Genomic DNA, 24134 nt, shown 5'->3' on the forward strand with positions numbered 1-24134 from the left:
AGGTTTCTCCAATCTCAAGAGCCACCTAACGTCATATAGAGTTTGATTATAGTTTGCCGCATAGCTTCCAGATGAATTAATAGTTTTCAAAATTTTAATATTACCAATTTTTGAAAAATATTTGCAATTTTTTCAAGTTTTTGAATCTTTTTGAATTTTTTATCATTTTCTAGTACTCCAGGGTCCTAGGGACCTCCTACAACGCTTGGTGATAAACTGTCGCATAGTTTCTAGAATTAGTGGAATGTTTATCAATTTTTTGATGACTCCAGATTGTGCAATTTTTTGATAAAACTTAATTTTTTTCAAATTTTCGAAAAATTACTATCATGTTCCAAGTTTTTGGATGGTTATGAGCCAGTGAAACTATTTAAAGCTTGAAATAGGGATACTGGATTGTCTCTTGAGACAACAACAGGGTTTTGAAGATTTTATTAGTCTGAATTTCAGCAAGATTTTGTTAAAGTTTGCATTTGTTTTCAAAATTTTAGAGAGTTTTTGTCATTTTCTGAGTTTAACTATCATTACTGGCCAACGAAGCTTTTCAAGTCTTGCAGATGGGTTACGTGACATAACTCAAGAGACTAAAACTGTTTTAAACATTGTCACTAAGAAATCTGGAAGCATTTCTTTTAAATTTTGCAATGTTCTGCAAATTTTTAAAATATCAGTTATTTGATATATTTACCTACAAGGATAGAAAACTAAGAGTTGAAGAGTCGAATCAAGCTAAAGCTAGACTTATTAAACCGTGACTAGCTAATGCCGAAGCCGTCGTTTTTAGATCGGAGTATTGGAATGTATTTGAAACAGGAAGTGAAATGCGTGAAAGGAAAGTGGTTAGGACAAATTGCTGAAGATCAGAGAGAAGAGAGAGTGAATTTTTGTTCACGTTGTATAATTGAGAGAGAGAGAGAGAGAGAGAGAGAGAGAGAGCGAAAAAAGCAGATAAAAAAAATTTCCGTTGAGCGAGCGAATTTTTTAAATCCGTGCTCCATTTTTAGTTTAAGCTTCAAAATTTTCTGTCAAAGATGTTAGTATCGCAGACCCAAACTAATATAAATGTGTTTGAAAGCTTTTTGACCATCTGAATCAAAATTGATGTTTTAGGTTCAATTTTGAGCAGCTTTTACCAGTTGCATTGTACGCTTTTCTTTCAGAATTTTTAGCACTCTGCTTCACATTGTTATAGCTTTTGAGGAGTTTTCTGGTTCAAATAAGCTGATCTAGTGGTTTTGGTTTGTTTTTAAAACAATTATTATTGATCTTGAGTTGTTTTTAGAAGAAGTTTTGGTAAATTAAAGCAAATTTTGGTTTGTGCTTGTCAGTTTTTTAAATTTTTTGAATAGTTTTGCGCATTTTAAATTTGCAGCTATTTCATAGCGGTTACTCCTAAAAAATGCTCTTGAAGTTCAGAGATGGCTCTTTTCAGTGAAATAAATAACGCAAATTTCTTAATTTTTGGTTGCTTAATAAGTGTTTGCCAGTTGTTGGGTGGATAAAAGCCTGAACACAAGCAGAAACCATTTTTTTTCAAATACTTGGTGGGAAATAGCTTGTTGGCATTTTGTGGATAATTTTGTTCAAATTTTTTGTCAAAAATATTTCTTTTTTTTTTGCAAACTGGTCTTTTTTTACCTCGGTTTTCTCTGCATGAACTATTTTGTCGCTTTCTTAGCCAATTGATAGTCGTTTATTTATTAAGAACTAAGTTTGTCGAGGGGTTTTTGCCAGTAGTCATTTTGAAGCCGCAATTCATAATGAATTTTTAAATCGGATTCGTTATCAGTTTTTGTTTTCAGCTAATTTTCTATTGTTGTTTTGCCAGTTACTATTACAAATTGAGTAGCATAATTAAATTGGAGGGTCATCATGTTAGTTAGGGTTGTGAGTTGTCTGCTCCTATTCATTTCCGAGTGTCTTATTTAAGGATCTGTTCACAGTTTTTCGTGATTTTCAAAGTCAAATTGAAGTGACGATTTTGGTCACGCCAAACAGAAAGTGGAGCGAACAAGCGAGTGGTTTTGCGGCGTGAATATTTTTTGCTGTATTTTTAAATTAGAGTTACAAATGGTGTTTGAATGAAAATTTGCTCTACCACTAGTGCTTTTTTTCACATGCGGCACCTGGAAATTTTCCTAATCCAATCATTGCCTATTCGAGGTCCAGTTTTTCAAATTTAGTTATTGAAAGTACTTAAAATTGTTTGCAGTAATTTTCCTGCTATGTTTTTAATAGCCGCACAGCGATAGCTTGGGCTATTATTGGCCTTCTCTTGGTTTTTTTACAATTCAAAGAATTTGAATTGTATTGGTGCGCTGTGTTTTTTTTTTTTAAGATGTGTTCACACATTTTTCAATGACTTTGATCGTTCAAAACGGGATAATCAGGTAAAGCCCAGCGGGCATTAAGTTTCATTAGAGGCCCAAAGTGGGCTTTAGTTGTCCTTCAAGTGCTAATAGTGGTGCAGCTGCTGGGATGGCCTTAATTTAAGGTTAAGGGGTCATTTTTAGGAGTTTTAGGGCTCAAAGTGGTGCAATTTTTCATGTTTTTGTGATTTTTTTTGAGTATTTTTGGTTGATTAGTCTGAGGTTGAAGTTTTTAAAAGTTGATTAAGGTCGTTTGCGACAGAAAAATGCTTGTTTTGACAATTTTATGAGCTATAAGTTTTGGTACTACAAACACAAACTCGCGAAAGGATACTAATTTTTGCAATTTTTTTCACGTTTTTTGAAAATTTTTGTCATTTTTTGAGTTTTTTTAGCCCTAGGTGCCAAGAAACCTCCTCTAGAGTTTGATAAAGGGTTTGATGATAGATTACTGCATAGTTTCTAGTGGTAATGGAATTGTTTTCAACTATTGCCATCATGAATTTTAGCATTTTTTGACAAAGCTTGCAATTTTTTCATATTTTTTTGACATTTATTGTCATTATTCAAGTTGTTTGGGTCCCAGGGGTCAGAAAACCTCATTGGCGGTTGGATGATAAGTTACTGAAAAATTTTTATTTGCCATGGAATAGGTTTCAATTTTTGAATATCACAAATTTTAGCAATTTTTTTGACAAAATTCGCATTTTTTTCAGGTGTTTGAAAGTTTTCGTCATTTTTTCAGTTTTTCCAGCTTCAAGGACCAGGCACCTTTGAGGTTTGTTAATAGGGCACTTCATAGTTTCTAGTAACAATGGAATGGTTTTTAACATTTTAGTGTCTCGAATTTTTGCATTTTTTTTTTCTTTTGATAAAATCTTCAATTTTTTTAAGGTTTCCTAAAGTTTTTGATATTCGTCCATTCTCAAGTGCAAAAAAACCTATTCCACGTTCTGATAAAAAGTTACTGCATGGTTTTTAGTTTCAATGGATTTGTTTTCAACAATTTAACCTTCGACTTTTGGAAGTTTTTTGATAAAATTTGCAATTTTTTTTCAAGTTTTTTCAAAACATTTGTATTTTTATTATTTTTTCTTGTCTCAGTAGACAGGTAAACTCATCCAAAGTTTGATAGTATGTTATTAAATAACCATTAAATGCTAGGGGCAATTAAATGGCTTTCAACATTTTAATAGAACGAATTTCTATTTTTTGAAGTTTGAAATTTTTTCTAAAAATTTCAAACTCCTATCGATCTATGAGCCAATCAGTTTTTTAAAGCTTGGAATTGGGTTACTGGATAGCCTCTAGAGACATAGAAATGATTCTGAAGATATTTATATCACAATTTTCAGCAACATTTTCTGATAATTTGCACTTGATTTCTTTTCTTAAATTTTTTGGTCATTTTCGAGTTAATCATCGATCTTCAAGGGCCAATGAATATTTTTCAGGTCTTGCAGATATAATACTGGACCGATTTCAGAAACAAAAATTGATTTTGAACATATTTTTGAAATACGTATTTTTAAAGGGAAAAAATTTTGCCTTAGGTTTGAAAGCTTCGAGTTTTAGCAATGAGTATATTTTGTTTAGTTTTGATTCTTTTAATTTCTCAATTTTTTAAGATGATTTTGTTTGTGTACTGGCTGGAAATGTTCAGTTGATCTGCTGGTCAGGTAGAGTACGTCTGAGTTTTTCATTCAATTCTTTGAATTGTAATTCAGGACTTGTCTTGCTATGTTTTTTTATTTCGTCGTCATGATTTTTGTTACGACCATATGACGTCACAGCCACTTTTTGTTCATTCGTTCATGCAATTTCAACTGAATTGCATGTGTGACGTCTTTTTTCGCTCTTAGTGGAGCGAGTTTTTTTGTTCATGTGCGTGATTAAATTTTTGGTCACACTTGACTTACCTCACTCTCAAAAATGACTTCCTCACTTTGAAATTGACTTTTATTTACTTTAATTCAAAGAGATAAGGTCAAATGGGTGTGTGTCACTCTAAATGAAGGTTATTAGAGAGCAGCTAATAGAGGCAGCAATAACTTATACAGATTTTCAATCAAAATATAACAGATCAGCCCTCAATGAAAAGACGAATTTTTTTGGTCTGTCTTCTTTACTGTTTTTTTAGACTGCCGATCTACGAATCAATTGCGGCTATTTTCTGGCAATCTGCCAGCTATGTTTTTCTATTTGCTTTAATCTTTGATCACATTTTTCCTTTTTATTTAAATCACGATTTTCACGGTTGGCTTCTGACTTAACTCACTCAATGTTTCAACTAAAGGGATTTTAATTTTTTCACGCATTGAATAACGCATTGAATAATTTCAAAGTCAAATGGGCAAAATCAAAAGAAACGGTATAAACCGATAAAGCCCGGTCATTTAGTCATAGTGCATTGGGTTATCAATGTACACTAGAGCAATTACTGCCTGCTGATATTGGTATTAAACTTAATAGCTTTCAGCTTAGAAGCTAAATTAGGTATAGTTTTAGAATCTGACTGATACTGCACACTGAGTTAGAACATTTTGTAAACTTAGGGGAAAAAATTCTGTCTATTTCTATCTCTTCTGTTTTCTTTTTCTCTTTCAATCCCATGCCCGTCAGCGGCGTCAATGACGGCTATTTGCCGGTAATCTGCCGGCTTTGTATTACTAATAGCCGCAAAGTGATAGCTGAGGCTCTTTTTGGCCTCCTGTTCGTTTTTTTACGATTCTCAGAGGAATATTGGATTTCAATCTGTCTTTCTGTTTTTTACAGGAATTATTTTTGTTCATGCCTCATTTCCAACTATGGCAAAAGCAAAAAAAACTGTCGTTGTTGAGAGATTTTTGCCAAGTTTTTGATCATGCGCTGAGTTCAGTGAATGATTTTTTGATTTTGAAAAGTGCTTTTTACAAAATGGAGCAAATAAATAGCCGTTTTAGACCGTTTTTTTGTCGTCCAACTGGCCCATGATTATGTCTATAATTTGATTTTTTTTTGCAAACGAATGTTAGTAGATGCCGATTTAATCGAAAACATCTTTGAATTGATACCACAGTTTCTTTGAAGGCCTAGCAATGCGTTTCAAGTTCCCAATTTTTGCAAGATTCATCTGAATTTTGGCTTTTTTTACATTTATTTCTGTTTTTTGGAGATCTCAGAGGCCTTATTTTCATATTATTGCTTAAATAAAGTTTTTTACATGAAACTCCAATTTTGCCAGTTTTTGTTTAAACTGTCTTCGTTTTGTTTGTGTTTTGATTATTGGAAAAAAAATCTTTTTGCACCCTCGGAGATTTTCATCTTGTTTTCCATTAGAACAGGTTCTTTGGCGTTGAATTTTTAAAACTCAGTGCATAATGCTTTCATATATGAAATCTTTAAGATAATTTCACAAGTTCAATATTTGGACATTTTTTTGCAATTTCTTTTAATATTTCAAAATTTTTCGACAATGTTTTCACTTCCTTTATTTGTACAGGAGGAATTTTGTGTACTTCTGTTGCTCGTCAGATGCTAAATAATGATGTCTTAGTTTTTTTGCTGAAGTTTTTTTTTCAATTTAATTTTAACAATCGAAAAACTTTTTAAAAACGAAAAATTTTTACTATGTTTCCGTATTCTTATCATTCTTGCTTATATCGTTCTAGCATAATCCTCAGAGTTCTAATTTAATTGGTTGTGGCGTTATCATTTGTCCAATCAAAATTAGTCTGTCTCTTGATTTTTTTTATTTTATTTTTTTGCTTTATTGCAGCACAAAGATTGTGGTGACATTCAGTTCAATTGTTTTAGCTAATTATTACTTTTTTCACTGCAAAAAATCTTGATGCAGAAAATATTCTGTGCCTTTGTATTAGTCTGTTTGTTTTGTTTTTATCTTGATAAGATACTTCCAGCAAGATAATAATATCTTTTTTGTCTTGACTGACGTGACACCAAAAACAAAAAAATTCTTGTTACTGAATGATATTGTGTTTTTATTTATAATAGCAGCACAGCGTTAGCTGAGGCTATTATTGGCCTTCTCTTGGTTTTTTTTTATTTCGTCGTCATGATTTTTGTTACGACCATATGACGTCACAGCAACTTTTTATTCATTCGTTCATGCAATTTCAACTGAATTGCATGTGTGACGTCATTTTCCGCTCTTAGTGGAGCGAGTTTTTTTGTTCATGCGCTTGATTAAATTTTTGGTCACACTTGACTTACCTCACTCTCAAAAATGACTTCCTCACTTTGAAATTGACTTTTATTTACTTTAATTCAAAGAGATAAGGTCAAATGGGTGTGTGTAACTCTAAATGAAGGTTATTTGAGATCAGCTAATAGAGGCAGCAATAAGTTATACAGAATCCTAATACAGAATCCTGAGTCGAACATTTTAGCTTTAAATGAAAAGATGAATTAACTTTGGTCTGATTTTTTTCGATCATTTTGAGACTGCTTGTCTACGAAGCTATTGCGGCTGTTTTCTGGCGATCTGTCAGCCATGTTTTGTTGACATTTTAGGGAATTTTTTAAAATCTTTTAATCGTCTTTTTTAAGTAGTTTTCTGAATCCATATTACCATTTTAGTTCTAGTTTTTTTGTTTGCCAATGAAACTCTTTGAATTGCTTTAGGACTTGTCCTGCTATGTTTCCTTGGTGCGTCGTCTGACGCTTTTATTGCATTTCATATTTGTTCACGCAGTAAAGCTGAAAAAGTCAATTTTTCTGAATTACTTCTCCGTCACTAACGGCGTTTGTGCGCGTGACGTCTTTTCTCACTCTCTGTGTCAACATTTTTTAAGGTCATGTTCATGATTAGATTTTGATCAAACGTGACTTAACTCACTCAATAAAACGACACTGAAGAAACTTACGGTTAATATGAACTAAATTAAAGTCAAAGGAGCACATCAAAGGCTTCTGCTTAATGAACTTTATTAGAACGCAATTAGGAAACCTTTTGATAAGCTGCAGAAAAATGTAGAGAATGTATGGCGGAGAATATAAAAGAACAAAAGAAAAATTCGAACAAAAATTAATGCACGCTCTCTGCAAAATGTTAAAGCAAGGTTAGAGATGTTAAAAAAGTTCAGAGGGAGCAAAATTATTTGTCAAGTAGCTTGATAATTCTTTTCTGCTCTGTACTTCAATTGATAGTTGAATTCCTCTAAAAAGTGTAATTTTCAGAACAAGCATCATTGCCTCTTAGAGGGAGAGGTTCGGGCTTTGATTATTTTTCCTTTTATCAGTTTAATTTAATCGCATTTAATTAAGTTACTTATTTCAATAAACTCAAAAATTGCAGGAAATCGATTTCCATCGCATAAACCTGGCACTTTTAAGAGTGAGAAATTAATGTATCCCTGATTTAATTTTTGGAATTTATCCGTTCGTTATTCCCCAAAACGTTATGCACCCTCAAGTTACAAAGGAGTATGTGTCAATACATAACAAGCCATAATGTAAAAATATGGCACATGCACTTGAGGTGCAACTAATGTAGAGCTACTAAGCTGGGACACAAACTGAGAAGATCCCATTTTTATACCAATTCACCGCATTCTATGTTTAGCAAAATTCCTTCACCCAGTCTCAAACACTTGCTTGTAAGATTTGGGGCTCATTTTTTGACCAGCAGCCAAATTTCACCTCTTTTGCCATCGAAAGCACTGGGGAATAAAATGTGAAAAAATCAACAATGGGCCGTGTTTAGAAATGCGGCATTTACTTCATTTTTAGTTGATTTTTTTTGTCTCTCAAAGCGTTTTAAAATCAACTGTAGTTTCTAGGTCATGTCTACTCTAGTTTTTCTTGTGTTTCGTATAATGCGATAAAAAAATCTAGGTGAGCTATTGGCCTTCTCAGTGAGTGACACGAAGCCATAAAACCTGCACCGGCTATCATCGATGTATCAGAAATTTGTGATAGTTATGATTATATTGAGGACACTTTATATAAAATTTAGCATAATTGGGATCTATTTTGTTTCCCCCCATCCCCGAGTGTTTTTTATGACCCCCAGTTCCAAATTATATGTTGTTATATAGAACGTTACTGTGTAAGAAAATAGCAAGTTTGCCTTGGGGTCATAAAAGATTTATGCTCACTAAGCTGGTAGGCTGGGGTCGGGGGCGGGGGGGGGGGGGGGGGGGGGGGGGCAAAACAGAATAGATCCCATAATTGTAACGCAGCATTATTGAATGCCGAATTGATTGTTCTGTTGAAAGCCGAATGCTCATCACGAGATACTAATCTTCATTGGTTTTTTATAAGTACGGGGGGGGGGGGATTAATGATTATTAAAGAGAATAGTTATGTTGGTAGTTTGTTGATGCAGCCGATCTATTATACCATGGGTTTCATCGTGTTGCGGATAACAGGGAAGTCAGTGACTCACGGATCACTTTGACATCTGAACTTGAACCGAGTCCGCCCACGTGTACGACCTGGTCCATCTTCTGAGAACAATGGAAAAGACTCAGGTGATCAGGGGAGAACAATATTGATGAATGATTAACACATATACCCTTTTAGTAGTTTACTAATGTTTCCACTAAAGTTGTCTCTTTTAAGAAAGTAATTGTCTCCCCCGAGCTCAAACCAGCTCGCTACTGTGACTCGGAACCTGTCGGGAGATCTGAAGGGGACCTACTATCTTTGGTTGAATCGGACAAGATCACCCGAAGAGCAGAATCGGACAAGAGCACGGAAAATAAGCTCATTATTAAACAACAAACGGGCGCATATTTTATTTTAGCAATCTATGAACCAATTTTCACAAATTTCAATTCTATTCGTTATCTCTGTACAGTCTGTAAATTTTTTTGCACAGACTGGATTCAGATTTAATGTTTCTGCATTAAGAACTGGAATCCTCTGTACAGTATGGATTATAATTTAACGCTTTGATTTCTATGTCACAGTTCTGTTTAATAGCTGCCCTAATCTTCTCAGCCGTCTATTATAGCGCTCCTATTTTTAAAAATTCAAAAAATTTGAACTGTACTGGTGCGCTTTTTTTAAGATGTGTTCACACATTTTTCAATGACTTTGATTGGTCAAAACGGGATAAACATGTAAAGCCAAGTGGGCATTAAGTTTCATTAGTGTCCATAGTGGGCTTTAGTTGTCCTTCAAGTGCTAATAGTGGTGCAGCTGCTGGGATGGCCTTAATTTAAGGTTAAAAGGTCATTTTTAGGAGTTTGTGGTCTCAAAATGGTGCAATTTTTCATGTTTTTATGATTTTTTTGAGTCTTTTGTTTGATTAGTCTTAGGTTGAAGTTTTTAAAAGTTGACTAAGGTCGTTTGCGGAACAAAATTGCTTATGACCATTTATGAGCTATAAGTTTTGGTACTACAAACACAAAGTTTTTTGAAAATTTTTGTCATTTTTTGAGTCTTTTTAGCCCTAGGTGCCACGAAAACTCCCCTATAGTTTGATAAAGGGTTTGATGATAGTTTACTGCATAGTTTGTAGTGGTAATGGAATGGTTTTCAACTTTTTGCCATCATGAATATAAGCATTTTTTGACAAAGCTTGCAATTTTTTCATATTTTTTTGACATTTATTGTCATTATTCAAGTTGTTCGAGTCCCAGGAGCAAGAGAACTTCATTAGCGGCTGGATGATAAAATACTGAAAAATTTTTAGTTACCATGGAATAGGTTTCAAATTCTGAATATCACAAGTTTTAGCAGTTTTTTTGATAAAATTTGCAAATTTTTCAAGTTTTCGAAAATTTTCGTCATTTTTTTCATTTTTTCCAGCTTCAAGGACCAGGCAATCTCCTTTGAGGTTTCTTAATAAGGCACTTCATAGTTTCTAGTAACAATGTAATGGTTTTTACTATTTTAGTGTCTCGAATTTTAGCTTTTTTTAATGAAATCTGATTTTTTTTAAGTTTTCCTAAAGTTTTTGTCAGTTTTTGGTATTCGTCCAATCTCAAGTGCAAGAAAACCTATTCCACGTTCTGATAAAATGTTACTGCATGGTTTTTAGGTTCAATGGATTTGTTTTCAACAATCTAATCGTTCGACTTTTGGAGGCTTTTTGATAAAATTTGCAAATTTTTCAAGTTTTTTCAAAACATTTGTTTTTTTTTTATTTTTTGTTGTCTCAGTAGATCTCATCCAGTGTTTGATAGTATGTTATTAAATATTTTTTAAATGCTAGGGGGCAATTGAATGGCTTTTAACAATTTAATAGGACACATTTTTTTTTTAAGTTTGATTTTTTTTTTAAATTATTGCCTATCGATCTATGAGCCAATTTTTTAAAGCTTGGAATTGAGTTACTGGATAGCCTCTAGAGACATAGAAATTATTCTGAAGATGTTTATATCACGATTTTCAGCAACATTTTCTGACAATTTGCAATTGATTTTTTTTGAAAGCTTCGAGTTTTAGCAATCAGTATTTTTTGTTTAGTTTTGATTCTTTTAATCTCTCAATTTTTTTAGATGATTTTGTTTGTGTTCTGGCTGGAATTGTTCAATCGATCTGCTGGTCAGCTAGAGTACTGATGAAGAGAGTCAGTACAAATGAAGAGAGTCAGTATTAAAAAAATCAAAGTCAGAAATAGAAACTTGATGAACCCATAAAGCCAATTTTTAGATGCCCGGTACTTGAACTTTGTTCTCATAAGTTTTAGTTACTATCTATGATACTTATTGGTATTGATACTTATTGCGGCTGAGCTTAACAACTCAGAAATTAAATTGAATAGCGCTCCAAGGTCATTTCAAGCAGTTCAATTTAGAATAGCATGACAAGCGAATTTAATACTACATCCTACTGAAGCCATACAGATTTGTTCAACATTTATATTTAGCAACTATTATTAGTACGCAATCGTCATTCATGAAGTCAAACTATAACTCAAACTCGAACTACCTCAACCACCAGCAAAACAATACTACGACTTAACAGTATTGCATCAGATTCTTTGCGATTGGATTGCGAATCAACCTGTTATTGATACAGAAAATTCGACAAAACTTCTATATGATTAACAAATTTCTCATGACATCAAATTTACACTGAAAAAGTGAAATTATGGAAAAGTGTTCACATTCTGTCGACATTATAATCTACAACCAATCAACAGTTGAATTTGACATGTAAATCCACGTGACTAGCAGCATAAAAGGAGCTTGAAAAACTACCAAAAATCAGTTGAAACTTGCAATTTTGATTCTATTAAACTCACATACAGTGCGTATTGAAGCACACTTTCTTGAGCGGTAAATTACTTGTTATCGTGTCTTCTTTCTGTAGATCATATTAGTGATTGTACAGTTTTAACTTTACTTTGACTTGTGAAAAGAGAATTAACTTTGATTTTCTCAAAACTTTCTTTCTGAGAAACGAAGTTCCTAAGTAAGAGAAACTTTGTGCGAAGCACATAGTCAGTTGCTCTTACTTGCATTAACGAAGCCCAGCCGAGTTTGAAATTGGTGTTATTGAGGCCAATTGAGAAACAAAAGCTGGTGAATAAATCAACTCAGTATATTCAAATCTGAGGTGAAACTTGTTGTGTTATTTCTCAAAGACAATTCTACCGATTCCGTTCATTTCTTTTTCGTTTGATTACTTGTATGACAGTGTTGTGCACTGCCAAGTTCGCTCAATTTTGAATCATTACTTACCGAGTTATTCAACATTGAAATTTTTGCCCATGTATTAAGATTGGGTATAAAATATAAAAGGTAGCCCCACCAACGCAGTTTACCCAGCGTTGTTAATTTTACATCAGATAGTAGGCCTACCTAACGTTCTTAACCCTGTGAAATTTCATCTCACTAGCTTTTGTGGTTAAGGAGATATCACTGAAAAACCTCTAATTTGAACTAATTTGCTTATTTGGAATTTTGGACTTTTGCTTAATTGAAGCAAAGTTATTTGTTATTCAGCAAAGCTAAACAATTAGTTATTTGAAATTATTGAGTATCAAGTAATGCAACGGCATTCTAAAGTATAGCGGATAATACAGTTCACAAAAGTTAACTGCAAAAATACAATATCCGGACAGATTTGAAACCGCTGAAACGAACTGGGTGGTGTAAAGTTTTCCTTGACTTTGATAGGAGAGCAGCCGTTACAATACTAGACTCTGTAGCCTCTCACTGAGAGGCATGAGTATGTTCAATTACGAAATGACATCAAAATAAATCGCACTTAAAAATGTTTTTATCCAAAAATCAATTTTTGTTGATCTTTTCTTTTCTTTCGCAATCCCAATAGAGTTATGGGAAGCAACGGCGGCTATTTTCCGGCAATCTGCCGGGTATGTTTTAACTTGCATCTTAATGTCCCAGCACTGAAATGCTCTGGGACAAACTCCGGGACACGAATTACCCCTTGATCCTATGTTGAGCCAGGCTTAGGTGCCCGAACCCAAATCAGCACTGACACGCAAGAGGTGCAAAGAGGAGGTACAAAGATGGAATCAAAATTGACGACAGCCATCATGAGTTCTTGTAACATTATCATCATCTACGTTTGTTGACCAAAGGGGTATCACACCCAATTTACTCTCCGATAAAACTGTTCCCCGGGTCGAGGTTTTGTCAAAAAGTAATGTAAGATTAGCGGTGAACAGCGGTGAAAAAAACTTTCATCACCGCAAAGCGCCCGCATCTTTTAGCGTTGAATGCGCTGAAAGCGGTGAATTTTTGTAAGAATTGCGTTGATTTTTGCGGTGAATTTTTTTTTCACCGCATTCACCGGAATTCTTACAAAAAAGAAACTGCCGTACAAGGGTTCGAACCTCTACCTCATTCGTGTCACCAACTTCGTAATCCACTGCGCCATCTGTCACGTTCTTCAATGATATTTCCTGTGAATATAAGATAAGCGTTGAAATTAGCGCGGTGAATATTTGTAAGATTTGCGATTTTAGTGGTGAAAAATTCTGCTGGTAGCGACGGAAAATCTTTTTTCACCACATCCTGCTTGTAGCGGTGAAAAATTTTCTTTCACTGCTTAAGCGCTGAAAAAAATTTCTTACAGTTTTACTCAAATTCACCGCAAATCTTACATCTTTTAGCAATTTTTAGCTGTGACACCTCGACCCGGGTCGCAATAGATTTGCAACTGATTAAAACTTTGCTGGGAGAGTAAAAAACAACCACGTGCAATTTTTTTGAGCGCATTGGTAGCAAAAATTTCAGGTTGTTAAGTCCGTCCAAATTTGATTGAGTATTTTTCCTTTAATATTTCATCTACTTGCCTCGCGCAACTAGCAACCGTTATAATTTTATACGCGTAGCGTTAAAATTCTTCACGCAGTGCGTCTCAATAGGAAATCACTCGCTTGGGGGAAGAGCAGCTATATACTTATTTTCTTCCCTTTTTCACAAAAGCGGTGGAGAAAAAGAAAAATGAAAAATTACGGTTACACACAAGCACGCACGCGCGCTTTTTCCGTTTTTCTTCAGCTCGCTTAACACATGTGTAGTGGCTTTTTCCTGTTACTATTACGTTCGTTATAGAGCAGTAGCATACTTTTGTCTCTTATTGTGTTTGCTAATACCTTCATAGCACGCGGACATTAAAGATTTCACGCGTGTATGAAAGAAAAGAAAATATAAATTTATTTTGAGAAGATATAGGTTTACCCAAGAGGCCGAACCAGGTGAAATTTGGGCAAATTTGTTCAATCTTTTCCTTAGTATCTGGTATTATAAATCAAAACAACGTCCTGTGACAAATATTACCTATTTATATATCCTCTATATTGAGTTATGTCATTTTTGCCGGACTCTTATATTTGTTTCCATTTTTAATCCTATAGTCAATAACTTAGTTAGTAATATTTAAGTCTAGTTCTGTTATGTTCCTATAATTTATTTACCAATAAATCCAGCAGTTATCATAAGAATTCAAATTTGAATTGATCAATTGTTCCCTACCTGTTATCAAGTTATGTTTTAGTTGTAGCTTAACAGAGTAAAAAGTATATCAATCAGAAAGTTATCTTTATTAGAAAAAAATACAATTTCAACTTTTGAGCTTTTACCTTTACAATCACTGACCTAATCTTACTTCATAATTGAATTAAGCAAAACGTGAGCCCGTGAACGAATTCTTCGAAAACTTAAAAAAGGGAACACGTGAACAAACTACGAATACGTGAAACAGGTACTAAAAACGTTAACGCAATAAAAAAATATCGTATAAAAGTCCTTGGAAATCTGAACACGTGAACAAATTGCGCGAGAACAAAAACGGAAGTGAACAAACTAAGCGAGAAAAAACGGAAAAAGCGAACAGACTACGAAACAACAAAATGCACAACGACGGCAAAAAAGACGTCAATTACGTAATCGTGAAACATGAGGACCATAATAGCGAAGTTGACGAACCCCAAATTGCAGAAGTTGAGGCAATACAATACAATCAAGAGGGTCACATCCAAATAAAAAGATGGGGTCAACATGAAAGAAATCGAGGTTGGATTGTATTACGAGGAATTTTGATCACGATTTGTGTGGATATGCTGCTATTAATTGCATTTGGGGGTCTTTATTTGACAACTTTGCAACTGAGAAAGAACGCGGCCGCAGCAGAAGCTCGCGGAGAAGGAGATCAAATTTGAAATTCAGTTTTCTATAGTGCTTGCTTTTAATTTGATAAAGAAACATTTTAATTTAAGTATTTGAAAGATTTTTATCGAGTTGTACACCTCGACCTTCAAACTGTTCAGATGGAGATATGCATTAACGGTCCACACTCATCAAGGCAAAATTTAGCCATGACCACACTTTAGTTTGTTTTTCATACCTGGTCGCTTAAACCTTGTTTTTGAGGTGACCGTAACACAACCGAGCCAACTACTTTGAACAGATCCATCCAGACAACAATCAGCCATGATCAGATTTTAGATATTTTTATGTGTTTTTGAACGAAGTTCATAGCAATTATTGTATACGTGTTTGGTCTTTTTTATGCAAAATGGTCGCTTGAAGATTTTGACCTTTTCTTCTAGAACATTCTTTGACTTCTCAAGTGACTTTTTCACGCTTTCGTTCTTCATTTTTGAGTGATCTCTATTGCTCTCACTCAGAAGTAAAGCTTGTTGCTAAAATAAAATCCATTGCTGCAAAACAAGAAGAAGGGCCTGATAGCCGAGTTGGCAGTGCTTCAGTTGAGGGAGAGGAAGGTCCGTAGTTCGAATTCCATCGTGGGCAACTATTTTTGAACCCATAAAAAAATTGATCTAGGCTACAGCCCCTGAATTAAATGGCCTTGCATGTCGTTCAAAAGCAATTCTTTCAAGATTAGTCGATTTATGTCTTTTTTCACGTTCTCTTGTTTTTACGTCGTTTTTAAGCAAGCAACTATAGTCATTATTCAGCCGTTTTCTTCGCATTATTATTTTTAACCCCTTTTAAAAACTTATAACAACAGCTTTAAAACAACCAGTGCAAAAAATGCCTTTTGATTTTGAAAACAAACCTTTCGTTCAAGTAAGTCATATAACTGCTTCTGATAATTTGTCATTTTGAAAAGTCGATAATGGGAATTTTACGCAACGCTCTACACCCTGATACTTAACGTTGACCAGATTGACCTCATTGAACCCACAGTGGCCTCTTGATAATTTTGTTTTGCTGTAATTTTAAGCAAAGCTAACGTGTTTCAGTGAGTTATGCGAAATAGTGCCTTTTCTCAAAGTTGTCCCAAATAAACTTGCAAAATGTATAATATTAAATTGTTATTCATCGCAGTGAGAAGTAGACCTCTTTCATCTTTAACAAATTTCTTTTCAATAAACGACCATTAATTGCTCCCAAAGAGAAGCAATTATTGTAAACGTGTGTGGCTTTCTACGGCTCCAAAAAGAGTATTGGTATTCGTATTCTACAGGTTTTTTAAAAGCTGAAGTCATGACTTGAAATTTGACTTTTGTTTTCGAACATTGACTTCTATTTTAGAACTTTAACTTCTGTTTTCGATCAATGAACTTTAAAAATGTAGCTTAGTTTGTAATGTAAAAAAATTAAGAGCTGTTGGTATTATTCAAGGTTAAAAGATCATTCCGAGAATTTTTGATCCCATAAAAGTCCCTCCAACCTATCTAAATTACCTCCTCCCCCAACTAGACCCCCCGCACCTACCCCCTCCCCCCCCCCACACACACACACACTTCCACGTACCCCCCACACTTACCCCCACCCAAACTACACCTCATCTACCTACCCTCATCTCTCACAATAAAGTTTTTATTGCACGACTCTTTGAGTAGTTTCGGGTATTCTACCTGCTATGTTTTTTTAATGCAAAATTGTCTCTTGATCCTTTTGTTGACTTTTTGAGTGACTTATACGCCCTTGACTTTTTGCGTTTCTTGTGATCTAAAATTCTCTCTCAATCGCAATTTCAAGCAGCTGAACTCAATTGGCGGTTCAAGCAGCTGAACTCAATTTAATACTAAAAGTCAAATGATAAAAACGCCGAAGTTGGTGTCATTTTTTCACTTTAAATCTTAATAGTGGTATATATTACCCTCTAATGAGGTTATTTGAAGCCTCCTAATGAATTTCTTAGTCCCATTTAGGCTTCAACGCCCACCCCCGCAAATGAAGCAGGTTGCTTCTACTAGTCGTTCGAGAACAATTCCTCCAACGTTAGTCGTTTACGTTTACATTACTGCTTCGTGATGTTCAAATTTGGCTTCTTAATTATCAGATCTTAGGCTGACTTTGACTATGAAGCTCATCCGTGTAGTCTGACTAAAATTCGCCCTCCCCTCCTTTGCCTTTTCACTTCTCTGAGTATTAGCCCACACCTCAATATAACTGGCATATTGCATAACAATTGGTTTTTTTTATTAAATGCAGTTCAAAGTACGAAGTTCAGATGTAAAATTATGCCTATAAAAGAAATGCAAGAAAACTGAAAGTATGAAATCACCAACTTAATGTTTCCTGCGTTCCCAGTTTCCAAATTTGTAAGGTATATAATATCATTTAGGCGGTTTTTAGCTAATTTATCAAATTATGGTTAAGAGATATCATATAAGGTTTCTTACTGTTTCAAACCTAACTTAATCATACGAAAGTACAAACGCTATAACTCAAATGACATGCAGTAGAACACATGAGTCTAGAAACCGCTGTAGGTACACTTCGATCTGTTTTTTTTAGCTCCTCCAGCACCCTTTGAAACCATCAATAACCATCAATAATTAGCAGTTTGTAATACTTGTACCAGCATTTGAAGAAAAATCGTCATAACAATATGCAAGTAAACTTTTGCATTGATATGTTCTGATTTTCCCAAAAACGTCTTGTATAATTCGCATAATTTGTTTTTAAGCAATTGCAGTTGTAATTTGAAATTGAAAGCGATTCCAGAAGCAGAATTAAGTTTTAGTTTCTATATTCCTTTTGATCAAGCGAAAAACTATTGTCTGTTTTCTCCAGAAATTAGGGGGAAAAGTTATTAATAAAAAAATGATCTTTCAATTATTGCTAATTTTTGGTCAAATTTGATTAAATCTTTATTGATTTCTGATTTTGGATGCTTGACTGACAATATCCGAAACTGCATCCGTCTATTTTTTGTCCTACATATAAATTTGAAACAAAATGAAACCTCAACAAATTAAAACAGATAGTTTGGACGTTTTTGTTTTATTGAGATTCATTTTTGATATTTTTATCTACAAGCTTTTGAGGTTACATAAAAATATACCGAATGACAAAATTCACAATGTTCCAATATATCCAATTCCATTATACCCAATTTATTCGCTTTGATTTTTCCGTTCAATAGTCTGATTACAATTTAGCACTCGTTATTGCAAACAGGTCTTCTCACAATTAAACCAGTAACTAAATCCCATACTCGTTGAAAAGAGTTTCACGTCAAGTCTCACGGGCCACTGAAGAATGAATGATCTCCCCTATTTTTTCAGTAAACGACGTCCTTTTAACAAAGTATGTGTTGCCGTTGAAACCCAAATTAAACAGACATCGCTGGTTTCAAGAAATAATATGCAAAGAGTATCAATGCATGAGAAGACGGACCAGCCTTTTCATAAACTCGAAAGTAATTTTTTTAGAGAGTTTTTTGCAATTTGACAGCGGAAAATATGACCAGGAGCGTATCTTAATTTTTGGTGATTCGTGCATGATATCAGTTCTCAAATGTTCTAATCGTTGGCTTGTGATCGGAACATTTATATAATTACCTGAAATATCCGACCAAACTTAGGCACTTCATGGATATGTTCTCGGTATTGCTCCCGTTTATTTGTATGCTTTCCTTCCAAACACAAGGGGAAAAACTATTGTGATGCGCAATAAGTTTTTGCTTGGGATATATGACTGAGGGGTGAATTTATACGGTGTTTAATTTTAGGGGTATTTAAATCGGGTGAAAAGAAGTAGAACCAGTAGAACCAATAGAAACCGAAATGAGAGAGCATAGTAGCTTTTCAACGGTAGGCTCAGTCAAAATTATTTCAATCGTGACTGAGTTTGATAAGAGAAACGTTTATAAACACCTTACTCTATTGTGATCATTAGCAAATTCAAGCGCAAGTGATTCTAATAAGAAAAAAAGTGTTTCCTACTTAATCTCATTAAGTTTGCAATTTAGAACGAGCAAAATTCTGGACAAGGGTCCTGGGTTGAGTTTGACCGGAAACGGGTTCCGGATTCTCGAAATTCGGGTCAGAGACCGTTTCCTGCGCACAATAATCTTTGCAGCGAACTTCGTGTCGGACCTATGATTGTGCTTATGTTAAGAAAACAGTTCGGATTGAGTCTCATCAGAGGTCATTCTGGTCCTGGAAGGTCTTTCCATATAATGATTCCCGCGAAATTAAAGCACAAGAAGTGTTTGAAAAGCACCAAGGTCTTATCAGAGGTTCGTTTCTTTTCGGGGATGGTCCTATCTGCCGTTGTTTTTGTCTACGACCTCAGCTTACGCGGGCAGGTCAAAATTTTTGGTTCTTCGTAATATTTTGTTTCTTCTGTTTTGTAGAAGTCTAGATCATATGTCAGTTCAGATTTCCTGGTTATTTCAATAAGGAAATTTGGACTGGATGTGAATAATTTTAAATTGTGGATCCTGCCATGTCATCATTAGTTATCTTGGTTGCTTTGCTAAGATATTGATTCTGGATCTGTTCTATTTGTGCCCCCACCCCAGAACATTATGTCCCCCCTTAAAAACCATGTCCCATTACATAATAAATCATTACGTTAAATTTTGTCACGTGCGTCTGAGGGATGCAAATAATATGCACCCACTAAGTTCGGTGGTGGGAGGCGCAAACCGAGAAGATCCCAACCAAAGATGCACCCAAGATAATTGGGGGTGCTAAGGAAAGATTTCCTTCTATCACGTGCAAAAATTAATTAAACTATAACAAGTAATAACTAATAACTATAGCAAGTGAGTAAATAGCGTGTGCCATTAATTCGAATCAAAACGTGCGTTTCAGAACCAAATAAACAGAGATGAACTGTTATAGTTTTCAGGCCGAAGTTATCTTCGGCGAAGCAAATGAATTAAAGGAAAAAAAGCGTCAATTTGCCATTGGTCAACCTGAATATCAACATCAAAATTGGCATTTTTCAAACCATATCAAACGATTTGCTTCAGATTTTTTCGAGAAAATCTATTTGTTGTTTTTTCTCATTATAATGTATACGTTTGTGATCAAATTATTTCACTAAAATGCATGTTGAAAAATGGATGCTAAAATGCGTGTTGGCTCATTTCAATATGAAGGTCAAAATAAAAAGTTTTCAGCTCTTTTCAAAATTCTTCAAATGATATTCTAGCTCGTAGATACCCCATGAAACATTTCGTTACTTCGCCCCCTAGTAATTAAACAGATGTTTAGAAGTGCAATTCCGGTTTTTTAACGAAACAAAAATCGCAATTTCAGTGACATCGACAGATTTTTCTTCTGAAACATAACTAGTAGATAGACAGTTTGCAATTGTCAACATGGTATATCAATCAAAACAAATTGACGTCAGCTCGGTTATCGACTGGTAACAACTGGTAAGCAAGGTAGATGATAGAGCAGCTTGCTTGCTGATACAACACCAATAGCACCAAAAACTTCTAGCAGCACTGTTCCGGATATTTTTTGCGTTCATATCATCAAATTGTTGCTCAGTCCAACATCGAATGTGTTAACAGTGGTTTAAAACGGATAAGGCAAAACGCCATAATTGTTTCATATTCGAAGATTGATATGGTTTTCAATTCAGTATTAAATTCTCATTTGCAATTAGCACTGCCAACAAAGCCTATTGAAGTCTTTTTGAGATCAGTTTTTAATTCAAAGCTACCGCAATATATTAAGAGACTCGATGACAATAAAGCCAAAATATGCCAGATTCAGTAAATTTGTATACCAATTTCCGTCTCTCAGCGGTCTGAAAAAATGCGGCCGTTTTTTTAATAGTGATTTTTAGTTTTAATTTTCAGAAAACAATAACTAGCCCGTACTTTGGTCTCGGGAGTTTTTCATTGCTGAATCATTGTTATTCCATAACAACCAGTACTGAACCATAATAAACCAAGTCAAAATAGATGCCCAGGATATTTTCAGTCTGTCCGACTTATGAGCATGATGAGCAACTAACTGGTCTTTTTCTGGCCATGATAAAACACATGCTGAGGTTTTTCTGTTTAGCGTTTAGTACTAGCACATTCTGAGCATAATCTGAAACATGAAAAATTCGAAAATCTCTCATGTCAGATTCAAAATGGCGGACTCCCTGATAGCACTTTTCAGTACCAAAATAGCCGTCAAAGTGCTCGAAACGACGTTCAAACTGTACTGGGACGCCCCATTTTTTTTAGTTCTATCGACAAACTATGTTGAATTAATGTCTAGAATACCCCCTGCCACAACGATAGGAATCAATTTTAGGAATCAATTAAATTGGTGTACTCAACTGGAAACAACTCTACTGGAAGTGCTGCGATTCGTTTTGTAAACTTATTTTTATCTGTGTTTTCATTCAGATTTATAGTTCTTGAGCAAGACCAGCTGCTGCAAAAATTTCGGTAATTTTTCCGTTTTTTTGTTTTGTCAAGTGCATTTAATAACGAAGTCCTGTTATTGTACGTTACAGGCCAACGTACAAATCAGAAGATGGTCGGAGATGCCATCATTTGTGGAATCTTGTTCAAAAAGCAAGAGAATTTACGCATGTCTTCGTGATAGTTGGGGATAATGACGCGAAACAAGAAACAATAAACTATATTTTTGGTAAATTTTTGGAATTTCGTGATGCTATATTTCCAACTCGTGTTGTTTTTGTGGGACATATGAGACTAAAGGACTTGCTACAGGAATTAATTTCTAAAAACAATATGTATCTGAGAAATAAACTAGGATACCAGATAAAAAGTACAAAAATAATCAGACGTGAGGACTTCAGTGACAAAAAAATGTTTCATTTTGATAAGAATGGTAAAGGCTATCGGCACATGGCTGTATTAATTGTATCAGTTCTACAGGAGTTTTGCAGTTCTGATTAAATCTGCAGTCAACCGTGCTTTACTCATTAGCGGTTCTTCACTGTTTATATCGTAGCAGGTTTAGTTTTTGTTGCCTTGGTTTTTAATAATTGAAGTTCGGCTAGCATGGTCTCTTGATTCTGTAGCGATTCCCTGGCTACCAATTTTTTCTTCCGTACTAATTTCGTTTTTGTTCTGCCTCGGTTGATTGTTTTCAGATGTATGCGTCATCTCATACATCAGCGTCTATACCTCACCCATTTTACTACTTATTCATGTTTGATATGTGTCCTGTTCCTTCTGATGGTTTTTGACACTTTGAGCGGCTATTCACAAAGAGGTGTGGACACCGTGGAACACCTCAACCCCTGTGGACCAGATTTGTGAACAACGCCAGCAAGACGTGTGTATTTCTGAAAAAAAAACACAATGATGCTATCTAACCGTGGTGATGCTATTGCTGCACATTGCTACATTGTAACCGCACATTAAAGAAGGTCTCTTTACACTTCGAATTTACACTTCAAACAGCGCAGTTTAAAGCTTGAATGAACTGAGAAAGACTGCAGTGGGTTCAAACTGTTTCAAACTTTTTAAATCACTCAACCGTACTTTATTTAATTTATTTTTAAATTATACTTTATGCTTTATTTCATTTATGATTCCCGAAGGTTGAATTGATTTTTCTTTAATAATTAGTTTTTACAACATCATGCAAAGTCAAATAAAGAGCGCATGTAATATTGACTCACTTGAACATTGAACATAAATGCGTCAAAATTAAGAAAGCGAGATTTATAATTGCTCACTAGAGTCCCTCTTATGTAAATATTAATGAGCTGAACTAAATTTAATTGGGGCCAGATCAAAGTCAGGCAGTTATGAACAATGCTCAGAATGTAGGCAGTCAAACAATAGAGTATGAGCAGAACAAAATCAGAACATGCTCCGATCAGTCACGCTGCTAAAGACAATTGAAATTGTAAAATTTGTCATGAACATAATAAAGTTCAGGAAAAAAAATCAGAATGGAATTTTCATGATTCAGTACTGATTTGTAATGACAGCAAGGTACGGGAGCGAGGATAAAAAACTTTCTACTATTTGTCATTCATCCATAAATTTTATAAAGATTTCAGCATTTTCAGCGTCAATTTTTATATGCATCTTTTACTGCACTGTTTTTCAGGACTGACGTTTCGTAAAATAGAGATAGCAGTGATCCCAAGATCAATCTGTGTAGCCTTTTCGATTGACTAGACAAAATATTTGACAAAACATTGAATTCTCAAGTTTTACTTGTAATATTGTTGTTCAAAAGCTTCACAACATTTTCATCCAATATGTCTTGTTATCGTATAGAAAATTAATTTTAAGTTGAATTGTTATTTTCTACTGTTTTGAAAGCACTGGTTAAGGCCAGATTATCAATGAAATGCTTTTCTGCAAAAAAATTAGTTCTTCAACGGAGGAAAGCAAGAGGCGCCTCTGCTAGAAAGACAAAATTTGAATTACTTCAAACAGTTTTGAAAACAAAAATGCTGAGATTGATTACTGCTCAAAAATTTTCAATAAAACTTGGATCTACTTTTATTAAAACAGGTGTTTTAATTCCCATTTTCCACTTATCGGGAAAACATAAGTACTTTAGTTATATGCTAGAAGAAAGAACAGAGAACTGGAACCTAAAACTAATGAAACTGCGATCTTATTAATTTGCTTCATATATTTATAAATTATAATTCATGTCATTATAACTCATGTCATTTATTTATAGTTCATAACATCTTTTCCTTCATTTATAAATTGATGTCATCTTTTCCTTTCCTTTTTTCCTTCAAAGGAAGAGTGCAAATAGTGCAAAGGATGAGTTATAATGAGAGAGAGGACTGCATGGATTTAATAAAAGAGATGCGAGTGCATGGATTGAATAAAAGAGTTATAGTTTGTAGTAGAGCGAGAACAATTAGGGGCAATTATCTCGCGTTAGCAGATTGAATTTGTTCACTCTCAAGTGGTTTGTAATTACGCCTGGCCAGATCAAAATCAGACTGGCTCTACTTATGTGCATCTTATGAGCAGTCTGTTGCAAGTACATGTACATGTAAGATATATTAGGCGAGAAAGAATGTGCATAAAATTTACATGCATGATTCATTAAGTTGATGAAATATAGCCTATACATAACAGAAAGTGACATGTACATAATAATGATCTTCAAAATATGCATGATGCAAATTGTACTGATTCAGGGGTGCAAAGCTCCTTTAGGTA

The 24134-nt window shown here is 34.4% G+C and overlaps 2 protein-coding genes across 2 annotated transcripts in view; both read right to left on the reverse strand.

Annotated features, from left to right (window-relative positions):
- The window catches only part of LOC142349335 (uncharacterized), a 268438-nt gene that overhangs the window by 238084 nt on the left and 6220 nt on the right, over positions 1-24134 (reverse strand). The window lies entirely within an intron of this gene.
- Positions 21715-24134, reverse strand: part of LOC142349170 (serine protease SSP1-like) — a 30791-nt gene continuing 28371 nt past the window's right edge. Inside the window, exon 7 of the mRNA XM_075400583.1 lies at positions 21715-22273. The gene's annotated coding sequence lies outside the window, so the exon portion shown is untranslated. The remainder of the gene's footprint in view (positions 22274-24134) is intronic.

The sequence above is a fragment of the Convolutriloba macropyga genome, chromosome 11, assembly GCF_964194025.1.
Source record: "Convolutriloba macropyga chromosome 11, txConMacr16.3, whole genome shotgun sequence".
NCBI lineage: Eukaryota > Metazoa > Xenacoelomorpha > Acoela > Convolutidae > Convolutriloba > Convolutriloba macropyga.